At 39.8% G+C, this 12,588-nt stretch overlaps 1 pseudogene; it reads left to right on the forward strand.

Moving 5' to 3' along the window:
• The first annotated feature begins 3,818 nt into the window (after nucleotides 1–3,818).
• Nucleotides 3,819–6,932, forward strand: LOC140211291 (GRB2-associated and regulator of MAPK protein pseudogene; annotated as a pseudogene).
• The last annotated feature ends 5,656 nt before the right edge of the window (nucleotides 6,933–12,588 follow it).

Below are 12,588 nucleotides of genomic sequence, written 5' to 3' on the forward strand. Positions count from 1 at the left end.
AGAATATCATTATTTCAGAATTATGGAATCTTACATGTAATATTGATGTAATAACAATTGCCAAATTAAAGGGAATTATAATTTCAAGTTCAAAATGTCATTATTAGTAGTCACATTATGTAGTACATCACCACAGAATTGGTTTCATGGTATATAAAGCAGAGCATTTTCAATGGTTTTTGCAGTGAAAATAGTGTAAAAATTATTTATGTTTGTTACAAGTCACTCACTAAATAACAAACAAATTACCTCCATCAGACCCACTCCAGTATTCAGCGAAATCATGGCCATGCCTGTACGTCAGGTCTGTTCTGCTACTCCACACTCTGATCTTTTGGCTTTGAGGGAAGTAAATAACTGTACATCTGCATCTTTCTGGAACGGAGAATTCCAAAGATTTCCTAGATCCTCCGATCCTTTCTGAGGCTCTGCACCAGTTCTCACATGGTGAAATATCCCCATGGCTCTCAATCCCTCTGAACTCCGCTGACTGGATCTACAAAATATTTGCAATAGTGCAGCTTATGGAGGAGCAGGGTGTGACTGATAGCTTCTAGATGAGCATCGACTTCAGAAAATACAAACTCTAAGATTGACAGCAGATACACGGAGGTGGTGGCAAGTGCTGACACTCTGCACATTATTACAAGTACAGCACGGCCACAGCAAATTGCCCAGGGAAAATAGTGAGAATTAGTAAATTTTAGCTCTACCCCAATTAACGTTCTCTTGGAACCGTGACACCTTTCATGTCACCTTGGATTGAAAAATGATTAATCAAGTAGCTTGGCATCTGAACAATTTGTTTTTCTATATTTAGGCTTAAATTTGCCTCCGTTAAAAATGCTGCAAAGATTAACCAACCAGAAAATGTCGTAAGTACAAGAGATGCTGCAGATGCTGGAAATCCAGAACAACACACTCAAAATGCTGGAGGGACTCAGCAGGGCAGGGGACATCTATGAGAAGGAATAAGCAGTCCATGTTTTGGGCCAAGACCCTTTATCAGGACTGGAAGGGCTTCTTACCTCTTCCTTTCCAATACCGATGAAAGGTCTTGGCCCGAAATACTAACGGTTTATTCCTTCCCATAGGTGCTGCCTGACCTGTTGAGTTCCTCTATCAGCATCAGTTTCACAGTTTTAACTGAAATTCCAATTTGCTAATCCATTTATTAAATTCAAAACAATCCTTTCTTAGATAGAGAGTCATTGAGAAGTACAGCACAGAAGCAGGCCCTTCAGCCCATTTAGTCCATGTTGAAACCATTTAAACTGCCTACCCCCATTGACTTGCACCGGGACCATAGCACGCCATACCCCTACCATCCACATACCTATTCAAACTTTGCTTAAACGTTGAAATCAAATTCACATGCGCCAATTATGCAGGCAGCTCGTTCCACATTCTCATGATCCTCTGAGTGAAGAAGTTTCCCCTCATTTTCCCCTTAAATCTCTCATAAGTTTGTACACCTCTATCAAATCTCCTCTCAACCTTTTACATTCTAAGGAATAAAGTCCTAACCTATTCAATCTTTCCACATAACTCAGATCCTCCAGACCCAACGACATCCTTGTAAATTTTCCCTGTACTCTTTCAACCTTGTTTACATCTTTCCTGGAGACAGGTGACCAAAACTACACACAATACTCCAAATTAGGCCTCACCAATGTCCTATACAACTTCAACATAACATTCCATCTCCTAAAGTCAATATTTTGCTTTATGAAGGCCAATGTGCCAAAAATCTTCTTTATGACCCTATCTTACCTGTGATGCCACTATCATTACTATGATCTTATAACATTTTACTTATTAATCATTGTTGTTTCTATTAAGGATGAATACGAGGATCATAAGACCTTAAGATAGGAGCAGAAGCAGGCCATTTGGCCCATCAAGTCTACTCCGCCATTCAACCATGGGCTGATCCAATTCTTCCAGTCATCCCCACTCCCCTGCCTTCACCCCATACCCTTTGATGCCCTGGCTAATCAACAACCTATCTATCTCTGCCTTAAATGACTTGGCCTCCACAGTTGCTTGTGGCAACAAATTCCACAGATTTACCACCCTCTGACTAAAGTAATTTCTCTGCATCTCTGTTCTAAATGGATGTCCTTCAATTCTAAAGTCAAGCCCCCTTGTCCTAGACTCCCCTACAATGGGAGATAACTTTGCCATATCCTTGCAGGTCCACCTGCATGGGAAGTCTTGCAATTATCAAACTTATTCAAACCAAGAACAAAAGTTCAAAATTCAGGGTTAATTTGTTGTTTTTCTTCATTTATTTCTACATACCCTATGCAAATACAAGTAAAAATTTCATTCCTAAATTATGAATAGCACAATTTGGAATCTTAATTGTTGATATGATCAATAAATGGGACATAGACAAAGGCTTCAGAAAGAAATGGCATACTTAAAATAATGACAAATTAATGTTGATTGAATTGCATTTATAACTTAAAACTATATTAACCAAACTTACTCTTTTGCTTTACTAAGTGAATCTGGTGTTGTAGCAGGTGGTCCATGAGCTGATTGCATTAAACTTTTATCTGGAACCTTTAGAGAACCAGAGCAACAGTTCAGCAAATGGAGGGATTGAAGGAAGGCAGAAGTTTGGTCAAGCAAGGCTGAAAGGAAGATCAGGCAAGGCCAGGTTAATGAACATGGTGGGGTTGATGGGTTGAACTGAATTTGTTTCAAAGCAAGGAGCATTACAGGGGAGAAACATTAACTTATAACCAGGATTACCACATGGAGTTATGATACAAGCAACATTACAGGCACTCGGTTGAGAGAAGGGCAGGACTAGCAGCTGTGTGCTATAGGATTCAGGTGTTACGGATGCGACAGAGGGGGATGTAAATGAGGTGAGGTTGTTACATTATTGATCGGGGGAATGTAATGCATTGGTGGTGACTGGACAGGACACCTGGAGGGGTTATCCAGAGCAGTAACTTGGTAGAGCCCAGGAATAAAAAAAGTGTAATCACTATGAAAGGGTTTTCACAATGTGGGAGGGAGAACATACTTTATATACCATCATATTATGGAAAGATGTAAAAGCAATAAGATCGTTTGGAGAGTGATTTTTAAAACCTAATAAAGACTGGGACTCTCTTACTGCCAAAGGCTTAGAGGGGGCAGTATTTGTTAGGTACATCAGTAAGGTTTCTTGATACAGTAGTATTTTGTTCAACCAGGGAATGGTCCATAGTAAACCTTATATTGGGAATTGAGTCTAGCTAGGTCTCACTGAAACCAGTCTTCTCTTGGTTTCAGCAGGAAAGCATTTTGGGAGCAATAATCACAACCAGTTTTTAGATAGTTATGGATATGATTTATCAGAGAAAAGTGCTAAATTGGGGAAAGGCTAATTACAACATATTAGGCAGGAGTTTGAGACCATAACACCATAAGATATAGGAGCAGAATTTGGCCCTTTGAGTTTCCTCCACCATGTCATCATGATTGATCCAATTTTCCACTCAGCCCCAGTTTCCTGCTTTCTCCCCTTACCCATTCATGCCCTAACCAATCGAGAATGTTGACTGGGAACAGTTGTTACTGGCCAAAGCCACATTTGTCATGTAGGGAGATATTTAAAGTACAGTTGATCAAAATTCAGGACCAACATGTTTCTATGAGGAGGAACAAAGATGGCAAGGTTCAGGAATCTTGTATGACAAGAGATGTTGCAAACTTAGGCAGAACAAGGAAGGAAGCTAGGTAGATGAAATTGGACAGATCTTTAGGAATATAAAGGAAGCAAAAAAGAACTTAAACAGGGAATATGTAGGGCTAAAATGAGCTTTGAAATGTCCTCGGTAAGTAGGATTAAAGAGAATCCCAAGGCATTTGATACATAAATTAAACACAAGAGGGTAAATAGAGTATAGGACTACTCAAGGTCAAAAGAAGGAATTTATGCCTGGAACCTGTGGAATTGGGCAAGTATTCACTAAAGAGAAGGACATGGAGAATAGCATGCTTTTGTAGGGGGTTTCTGACCCCTAGTGAAAGTGCTGGGCTTTTGAAGAACATAAAGGTGGATTTCCCTAGGACCTGATGGAATCTATCCCAAGTCATTATTAGTACGAGGGAGAAGATTGCCGGGATCTTGATGGAGATCTTTGTGTCCTCTCTAGTCACAGTCCGTGTTCCAGAGGACTGAAGCTAATGTTGTTGCTTTGTTTAAGAATGGCAGTGGAGAGAAACCAGGAAATCATAAGTCAGTGAGAGTTACAATCCTGGTAGGGTAATTATTTGAGAAGATTCTTAGCGATAGGACTTACTCACATTTCAAAAAGGACAGATATTAGGGAAAGTCAGCATGGCTTTGTGACAGGGAGGCCATGTCTTAAAACCTTGACTGAGCTTTTTGAGAGGGTGGCAAGATGATTCCTGAGGAACACACTCAAAATGCTGGAGGAACTCTGCAGGATAGACAGCATCTATAGAAAAGAGTAAACAGTCAACGTTTCGGGCTGAGAGCCTTCATCAGGACTGGAGAAAAAAGATGAGAAGTCAGAGTAGGAAGGATCCATGGAGACTTGGTACATTGGATTCAAATTTGGTTTGGCCACAGAAGATAGAGGGGTAGTGAAAGAGGTGTGTTACCTTGACTGGAGTATGTGACCTGTGGCATTCCTTAAGTATTTTTAGAGAGGCTGATAAGTTTACATCATTTACCAGTTTGTGACACAAAATAAAATGTCCAAGTGGTAAATAATGAGGAGGATTATCAAAGGATAAGGGACCTGTTGGAAATGTGAGCAGGGAAATATCAGATGGAGTTTAAACCAGACAAGTGTGAGGTGTTACCTTGGGAAGTCAATGTATGAGGTAAGTATAAAGTAAGTGACAGGACCTTTAAGAGTATTGATGTAAGAGTGTAAGTCCATACCTTCCTGAAAGTGATAACACGAGCAGATAGAGTGTAAAGAAGGCAGATGGTAAACTGATATACCCGGCCAGGTGGTGGGCATGAAAGTCAGGAAGTTATGTTGGAGCTGAATTAAACTTTGGTCAGGCTACATTTGGAGTGTGCATGCAGTGCTCAATTCCTCTTACAGGAAGGGAGCAGAGGCTTTGGAGAGGGTGCAGGGAAGCTCCACCAGAATGCTGCCTCAAATGAGAGTTTTAGCTATAAGCGATTGGACAAGCTTGGATGGTTTTCTCTGGAGCATCGGAGGCTGAAAGCGACTTGATTATGAGAGCAAAGTTAGTCAGGTTCTTTTACCAATGGTCGAAATGTCAAATACTAGATGCAAAACCTTTAAGGTGGGGTGTGGGGAAGTTGAAAGATTGATGAGGCAATTTTTTTTTTCAAATCAGGTAAATTTGTTTATTGTTGTGACATGTCACAGTGACAGGTTCCTGAAGGCAGACTGTGCTCGGAAGAAAGGCAGTATAGCTTCTCCTCCGTCTAGGAACCAATGCAGCTGATTAGACTGAAGTCCACAATTCTTGCCATGTGCTTCAGAAGCACAGTTCTGAGTCCAAAGTTGCAGCTCTTGAAGCAGTGTCTGCCATCCAACCCAATGCCCAGCCCAAAGAGACCTTGCAGCCAGGTGGAAGCCTGCTTCTGTTTAGTTGTCAGGCAGCATATGCATCAAGCATCAACAAAGAGGTGCAGTGGAACAGTGTGGCCAGCCCCATGACCTGTCGATCAGCTCGCACAATTTACCACAGATGGTCTGTCTTCTGGTTGGAGAAACGTTGGAAAGGATTCATGAAAATGATTTGGTTTTGCTTCATTCCTGCCCATAGCTTCAAAGAGGGTCAATACGTAAATGGGCCATATATAGATACTCTTTTTCACTATAAGATCAGTTTAAGTTATTGGAACAGGACAGAGATATTAAGGAGCTGGTACAAAACTTCAACTGTATTGAAGAGGAGGCAAAAGCTGTTCCAGAATGATGAAATCTATCATGAAAGAAATAGAACTTAATGTTAAGGTAGCCTCGAGTGAGTACAATAAAGATACAGGGGTGTGTAACATCATGTTAAGCATTTGGGAAAAACTTCTAATGGGGCAAACAGAAATCCTTTATGCCATCAAAAGAGAGCTCACAACTTAATATAATTTTTAAGGAAACTGGAAAACTAAACTCTATCAGCAAGTTTGGACTAGGAAAGTTACCTTGCCTTATCTGTATGAATCACTGAACCAATGAAAGCATTGACCTTTCTTTCCAGTGAAAAGGTAAACTTAGTACTTGTAGTCCCTCAGAAATACAGATTCAAGGAGGTGAGCACATAATCGTTGAAAAGACCAGGCTACCAGTAAACATTGCATTTTCATCAGCTTCACCAAGAAACCTCCACGATCACACACCATTCAGGAAGGCCATCGTTATAAGTTTGTTAATATTTAAATGAAAATTGCAATTGTGTGCTGTGTACTTCAGAACAACAAAATGATTTCAAAGCACTTTCTACTTCATTTAGTTTTGCCAAGAGTTACCTTGTCTGAAGGTTTCCTTAAGGGGGTAATGCGGTAGAGGGGTACAGTTCAGTATCCATTCAGTATTCATCAGGAGCAGGTTGACATTGAAGAATATTCACAAGCAGTTCAGGACCCGAAGATTGATTAGAGTGGTGATTGAAAAAGTCTATGGAACAACTACGTCAACTCTTCATTAGCATGACTAAGGATGTCGCTTAGTCAATCTTGTGAAGAACTGATGCAGTCATTCCATCGACCTTGAGCGTGTGTTTAAGGAAACAATTTCTATAGAAATAGTGAAGTTAATTAGCAGGTTGCAGAGATCCTAGCAATGACTGACTCTGTTTTTCCTGAAACCCTGCTATCACAAGATTCTGAAGAAAATGACAGTGATTACCTGCTGCCCGAAGTGACAACTGAATCTGGAATCCAGTCGAAGTCCGAACTTCCTTATGAAAAGCTCTGATCAGAACAGGGATCAGGGAAACAATATGGGCAAGATTCTTCTAACCACTCCAAATGTCCAATTTCTTCAGCTCCTTCTTCTCCACGTACTTTATCTACACCGGATTTAGCAAGGCCCTTGACAAGGTCCCTTTTGCTGGATGGAAAGTTAGATTGCATGCGATACAGTGGGATATTGTAGTTTGGCTCAGTATGGATGGCGGGGGGGGGGGGGGGAAGAGATAAGTCTCTGCCAAAGGAGGTGTAAGGCACTCTTTCCCTCTGTTAGCCTACAGGTTACCCTTGGGCAAGGTGTAACACCTGCTTAGCATCTCCAATCTAGGATCATGTGAAGCCATGGGAACGGGTAATTGATGGTTATATGAGCAGCCGGTGAATATCATGTCCTGATTGTGTGACCACCGATGCCAGACAATCTATGAAAACTATTGATGATGGCTGGGGTCACTTGTCTTGTAAAGACACTGCCCAGAAGGTGGCAATGGCAAACCACGTCTCTAGAAAAATTTGCCAAACAATGATGGTCATGGACAAAATGAAGACCATGACCGGCCACGTCATACGACATGGCATATAATAATAATGATGATGGTGATGACGAAGAGTGCTAGGAAGCAGAGGATGATGATTGAAAGTTGTTTCTCAGACTAGGGGGCTGCTGCTAGTGGCGTGCCACAGGGTTGGTGCTGGGACCTTTGCTGTTTTTATTTTATATAAGAATTCAGGTGTTAATGTACAATGTTAAGTTTGTACATGATACTAAGGTACAAAGTTTGCACATGATGCTAAGTTACAAAGTTTGTACGTGATACTAAGTTGTGTTGTGGATAGTATTGAAGACAATGAAAAAAAGGGTGGGGGTTTATCATGTGAGTATGTGGACTGAGGACTGGTAAATGAGCTTCTATCCAGATAAATGGAAAATATTGCATTTTGGAAGTTCTAGCCAGGGTAGGACTTGTACAGTGAATGGAAGGAGTGCAAGGAACAGAATGGGCTAGGACGGCAAACACAGTTCGCTGAAAGCAGTGTTACAGGATGAGAGAGCGATGAAGAAGGTGTTTGACATGCTAGGCTCCATCAGTCAGAGCTCTGAGTATAAGAGTTGGGAAATAATGTTGCTGTTATACATTGGTGAGGCCACACTTGTACTGTGTACAGTTTTTGTCACTATTAACCCGGAAAGAGCGCAGCAAGATTTATCAGGCTGTTGCATGGACTTGTGGGCGTGAGCTACAAGGAGAGGTTGTGTATACTGTACCAGAACTTTAATCCCTGGAACGTCGGAGATTGTAGGGTAACCTGATAGAGGTATATAATAAGACCATGGGAGGCACTGAAAGGGTGAACAAACATAATTTTTTTCCCCCGGGGAGGGACTTCAAAAAAGTGAATAGATTTAAGATTAGAGGCATGAGATTTAAAAGGTACAACAGGGAGAACTTCTTCATCCAAAGGGTGGTGAACATTGGGAGTTAGTTATCAGAAACTGAGGTTGAGGCGTGCATATTAAGAATTTTTAAAAAAATTTATCATTTTGATAAATCTTGCATAGGAGAGGTGTAGAGGGCTATTGGCCAAATGTGGGCAGATGGGATGAGCTCTGTGAGTAAAACAATTGGCAAGGTCAAGTTGGCTGAAGGGCTTGATTCTATGCTGTATAACTACACACAGAGGTACAGTGGCAGAACATTGTTTTGCATGCCAACCATACAGTTCATTTCATCGTGTCAGGTAGTACAAGGGAAAAATAATAACACAATGCAGAATGAAGTGTTACAGTTATGACAGGCAGACAATAAGGTGCAAGGCCCTAAAGAGATATATTGTGAGGTCAAGAGTCTGTGTTATCGTACTTGTTAACTGGAACGTGCTGCCAGGAAGTGGTGAATGCAGATACAATAGTAACATTTAACGGGAATTTGGACAGGCACATGAATAGGCAGGACTAGAGGGATGCCAACCTTGCACAGGCAGATGTGATTAATTAGACTGGCATGATTGGCACAGGCATTGTGGATGAAAGAGCCTATTCATAGTCTATGTGAAATTCCCTTATCTTACCCTGTAGCGTGACAGAATGGCAATCTGATGATAAAAGGCATGGCAAGGTCAACAATACATCTGGGATCTAGGTTAAAGTTAACAGTGGATCCCCATAAGTAATAAGATTTAAGGTTTGAATGAAAACAGAGGAATCATAAAAAGGCAAATTGTAGTTTACAATTAAAACTAAACAGAGACAGGAAGACATGAAGAATGGAAAATCAAAAAAAAGCATCAGAAAATAGTCACTTACAATATGCTTCTTTAAAACCTCAAAGGATCATTTATCCCATCTGAAAGAATGATATACAGTACCACTATCTAACAGTGCAGTATTTCAGCCAGAGGTTGACCAGGATGACATTAACTATTACATTGTTAAATACTCATGTTTTAATTAGCAGGCTCAACTTTCTGTGGCCTGTTTAATAGCAATTCATGTCCAGATCTAACAAGTTTTTAAAAAGCAAGGTGAAAGGTGAAATAATGTTTAAGCTGCATAAATCAGTAAGTTTCTTTTTTTGGAGATTTGCAACTCATCATATCTTCCTCAAGCTTTTGATCTTGCTGATCGATCTGTACTCTAATAAAGACTTACATCATTGAGATCCAATTATTTATACAGCAAGATCCAGGCTTTTATCTCGGTTCTAAAATAGCCGTCGTGTATCCAATTCGCTACTTTGCTTGCCACAGCATATTCTTATTGGTAAACCAGCAAAGTTTGGAGCAAGTTAATGCAGCGGGTTTAGTGCCTAGTATTTACCACTACAGAGAAATATATACTATTAAGTCAAATGTTCAGGGGTAAGCTATTTTGTGATTGTAATAACTACAAATTTTTATTTTAATATTTTATATGCCTCCCTAAGTTATAAAAATATTCAAACTGCAATTATAGTTGAAATATTCACAGCCAAGACAGATAAATCGGAAACTACCAAAGGGATTTCTTGAATTATTCATTCAACATGTGAGATTATTAAATTCTCCAAATACATGCTTTAGATGGTTAGGAGTCAAATAGATCAGGAAAGATATGAGCAGCTGGGCAAAGCATGTCCTGGCAAGGTTAGATGAAAGGAATTCCCAAGGACTGCAAGTGAAATAATGCCTGAAAGGTCACATTTATTTAGCCAGGAACAGGCTGTAGAATTTGACATATCAGCAAAGTGTCGCTTATTCTTCTGTGTGGAAGATTGACCACTTTTCAGACACTGGTTGTAAGTTACAATAGTGTTGTTCTGCTATTTATTTCCTTTGGTCTGTCTTCAATGCCTTGGTGTTCAGAATAATATCTCTGGCAGTAAATCAATAGAGACATTGTGAATGTACAATATTTCTTTGTAACACAATACATTATCTTTGTTGTAGTTCAGCATTCAAATGTGAGCGAATGCAAGTATCATCAGCAAACCACAGCCCAGAGATTGAAATTGGAGTGACCTTGGTTGTGGTGTGGAAGTGAGACAGGTTGAACAGTTTCCTCATTTGTCTTGTAGATTATCACCAAACCAGCAGGAGACTTGCTGGAGGCAAGGTGCAGAAGGCAGTGAGAAATATAAGAGAAGTGTTGGTTATACATAGACATAAACTCTGTTGGAGTTTAGAATGCACTATCTGAGTGTGGTGAAGGTAACAATTACATTTTAATAAGTACCTGGACAAACACTTGGATTGAAGGCATAGAAGGCTATGGACCAAGTGCAGGGAAATGGCATAGTGTTGTGTATTTAATATTCCAGTAATATTTGAGTAGTATTGTGAACACACTATATTTTTGATTAAGCATTCTTTGTTGTTTATATAATGCATTGCAGGCTATATGTAAAAGTACGTAAATGGCATACATCATCACGCCACCGCGTTATATGTGCATGCCTCAATTAAAGTAAAGCACAAACTAAGATTTGCATCTTTTGTATCTTGTTGTCCTTTCAATTAGTTTTTATGCTTTGGAGTTACAAAACATAACAGTGGCGATGAAGTATATTTAGAATGAACCCAAGATGACTACCTACAAGCTGAAGCGCTACAAGACATTAGATTCTTAAAAAGTGCATCAGCACATTTTTTTTTCTTCAGAGCATCATGTTTTCTTTGACAAAGGAAAGATGATGGAGTTAAAAAAGGGGCAGGAAATGGAAGAATCCCTGGGTTCATTAACAGTGAGTACCAATGATGATAATCATTAAAAAAAAAGAGCAGAAACGGCTGACTACATCAGAAAGACTGGCATTTTTGATTACACAACAGATAACTGGATATTGCATACCGAGCAGATTGAGCACTATTTTAAAGCAAATAACATAGCTGGAGAGAAGCAAGTGCCAATTTTGCTGACTGCATTGGATTTAAAGGCATACAAATTGCTTAGAAATTTGACTGCTCCAAGCCAATCAGCTGAAATGAGCTCTGTTGATATCCTGAGAGTAACGCAGGAACATTTAGAACCAGAACCATTGCTGACTGCAGAACGTTTTAGATTTCATAAGTGGAATTAAAAGCTAGGGGAGTCCGTTGTAGCAAATGTGGATGAATTGAAGAAGTTGTCTGTGGATTGTCAGTTCAGTGATTGGTTTAATGATGCACTAAGAGATCATTTAGTTTGTGGAACCTTACAAGTAAGCATTCTAAAATGGTTCCTACCCGAAGCATATCTTACATTTAAAAGAGTAGTTGAAATCACCATATCAATGGAAAGAGCAGACAGAGATACAACTGAGTTGTAGCCAGAATTGAAAGTGAAGGTGAACAAAACTGCAATGTCGAAACAGAAACCTGCCTTACCAAACAAATTGTGTTAGCATGTGTCAGCGGCTCACATTCACCAGACCAATGCAGATTTACATGCAAAGCTTCAGAAAATACAATTACTTTATACAGATTACAAAATAAATGGACTGCTCAGGGAAGAGATAAAGATAAAAAGTTAAGTTGCGGTTTCAAAAAGAGCACTATTCTCCATTCTGTTGATGAAAAATCTGATAATGAGAGTGACACAGGAGGGAGTAGCCCTGAGATTTACAAGGTGGAAACTGACAATCGCCAAGCAATATGGCTTACACCAGAAGAGAACGGCAAAATAATTAAAATGTAAAGCTGTTTCAGGCATTCCACAAAATGAGTTTGAACCGCATTTCAAAGATACCGAAGCCTGTAGATACCCAACGAAGAATTATACCTTGTTATTTAATGCGCTCATTATTTATTGCTACTTATTTGCATTTGCAGTTTGTTGGTCATTGATACTGTTTACAATTATTGTTCTATAGATTTGCTGAGTATGCCCACAGGAAAAAGAATCTCAGGGTGTTGTATGTGGTGACATGCATGTACTCTGCTAATAAATTCTATGAATTTTGAGAATTTTTGTGGGAGTGACATTCCTAACAGTGAAATACAGCAAAAGACAAGCCACATTGAGCTTGTAGGTGGTAAAAACAGGAAGGGCAGCATTGAGGGGGCATGACTGGCTGAGACAACTACAATTTGATTTGCATGCCACATCCCCCGCAATAGAGTCAACTGCAAGTGAATTAAGAAAGGTACTGGATGGTGCCACAGCAGTGTCCAAGGATGGGATTGGAAAACTCAAACATATCAAGGGT

Source organism: Mobula birostris, chromosome 16 (genome assembly GCF_030028105.1).
Source record: "Mobula birostris isolate sMobBir1 chromosome 16, sMobBir1.hap1, whole genome shotgun sequence".
Lineage (NCBI taxonomy): Eukaryota > Metazoa > Chordata > Chondrichthyes > Myliobatiformes > Myliobatidae > Mobula > Mobula birostris.